Source organism: Gavialis gangeticus, unplaced genomic scaffold (assembly GCF_001723915.1).
Source record: "Gavialis gangeticus isolate Ggan-Ray unplaced genomic scaffold, GavGan_comp1, whole genome shotgun sequence".
Lineage (NCBI taxonomy): Eukaryota > Metazoa > Chordata > Crocodylia > Gavialidae > Gavialis > Gavialis gangeticus.
In genome coordinates, this window is record NW_017729019.1 from 16,934,809 (window position 1) to 16,937,183 (window position 2,375).

Below are 2,375 nucleotides of genomic sequence, written 5' to 3' on the forward strand. Positions count from 1 at the left end.
ACATTGTCTCTTAACATGTTAACATCCCCCCCACCTCCACCCCAGCGCAGGGCTGTGGCCCCAGTTCATCTCCTGGCCTTGTCTAAGACCCTTGGCAGCAGGGTTGAGGGGCACTGCCCTTTTGCTGCTCTATGGGGCAGGTGTGACCTGCCAACCTCAGAAGAGCTGCCGGGTTTGCAGGGGGTAAGGGAGTGGAGATCTGAGCTCTGCATGCTGCCCATTAGAGAAGGGCTCCGTCAAAGTCCGTCAGTCAAGAGCTGTGCGGAAGACACTGCTTCCCTGCAGTCATACACACCCCAGGGTGCTGTCCTGATTAGCTGCCTGACGTATCCTACAGGGCAGCCCAAAATGAATATATAGATACACACACACACACACATATATATATATATATATATATATATATATATATATATATATTCCCTGGTCTTTCTCAGTAACTTAGTCCCTGTTTGCATATATTTGGGGTGATGCATTTGGTGCTGCTGATCAAAGGTTGTGCCCGTGCCCATGCCTTCAGACCTTCTGATCAGCAGCACCAGACACAGTAATCACCCCTCTCATGTAGGTTCTTGGATACACTGCTATGCGTTGCTAGTTTTCAGGGAGGAGACAGAATCCATGCTTTTTGATCACCGTTTGCTAATGGCCTTTCACTTTCTTTTATACACCGGTACCTGGCTGTTAGGTTTTCCTTGGCTTTAGGAACGCAGCAGTTTGAAACTGTCAGAGAGACCAGACACACTCCACTTCCCGGTTAACTGGCTTTCCAGTGAAAGGCCCTGAAAGGCAGTTCTTAAGACCTCCTGGCAGGTTTTTACATCCTTTTGCCAAAGCTTGCCCTAGCTGCACTGAACATGGCCTATAGATCCATTCAAGGTAACCTGGATTCACACCCAGGCAAACTGAGAGCAGAATTTAACTTACTATTTTCCAAATTAGCTCAAAAGGGTTGAGGGAGTGCGAGATAGTTCACATATCTCCTCTACAGAATATCCAGGCTGAGCAGGGGGCAGGCTCACTGTGCTCAGTGTTATATATATATGTTTAGCACATGAAAGCTTTTCCCCCCAAAAACTTCCAAACAATCCATTTTTAGGAACATCCCCTGGAAGCATCTTGGCATTTCCTGCATGCACTTTAGTGCTTGCAAAAGCCCTGAAAAGCAGCAGGTGACTTAGTCTTATTATCGCCACTTACTGCTCACAAGGGTGTTTCAGCAAACAACAGCCGTTTCAAAATTAAGCCGCTTTGTGCACAGCAGGTGAGTGGGAAACTACACCGGAGCAGAGAACGCTGCTGGTGCATCAGCAAACGTACCCATTGTTCACCACTACGTCAAGGCACGATGTGGTTCAGTAAATGATCATTGCACACAAAATAATTTCATTTCAAAACTGCTGTTACTTTCTGAAACACCCTCATATATTATGATGATGACCAGAAGCCAAATGCAGATTCTGTGCTAGACATGGCACATTGTGCCTTTAGCCCACACCTACTCCAACCTTGCAGGGGGGAAATGCTATTCCTTTAAATTTACTTTCCCTCACTTCTGCTCTGTTCCTGCTTCAGGGAGGGCTTGCAAGGCTAACAAGATGCATCTGTGGTAGAGTCTAATGAGTAATGATCCAGGTGCCAAGGGAGGCTCTGATCAGGCAGGGTGGGAGAAGTGATCAGTGAAGAAGCTGGGCATGTGCAATGAGGAGACCTTAAAAACTGCTTCCCTTGCCCTATCTGCCTTTTCTTCCTCATCTAAGCAGTCTGTTAAAGAAACCTAGAGAGAGGTCACTGGGAAGCTAAGTTTCCCACAGCAACATGGTATGCAGCTTCAAGTAGGAGTGAGCAATCAGTTGTGGTTAGGTGTTTTCTTTTTAAGAGCTTGACTCCGATTAGCAGCTGTAGAGGTTCAGTATTTGTCTGTCCTGGGGCCTTTCTCTTTATCTCACACATCAGGAGTAGGGGGAAAAACCATAGGATGGCACAAAATCACTAGAGGTTAACCTCTGTAACGCTTCTAGCAAAGAGGCAGATGGCATTGAAGATGAAATCACAGGGCAGTCCCTGCCTTTGCCAAGGCAGGTGTGGGGAGTTCTGCATCACTTCCAAGGATCCTTTGATTCAGAGAGCTAAAAGAATAGGGCTGCTCTTCTGTCTGTGGCTCCTGGATCTGAATTTAAAATGTCTGCTGAAAATAAGAAACTCACCACACCGCTGCAGAAAGCAAAAAGAAAGTCCAAATACAATAGAGAGGCAGCTTAAATCAAGGGGGAGCTTTTGCTCAGCAGTCAGTGAGTTTAAGGAGATCAGCAGCCTACCATCAGGGATATATAAACCCACGTGAGAAATGTTTGCAGACCTGAGGTTCTGTCCTG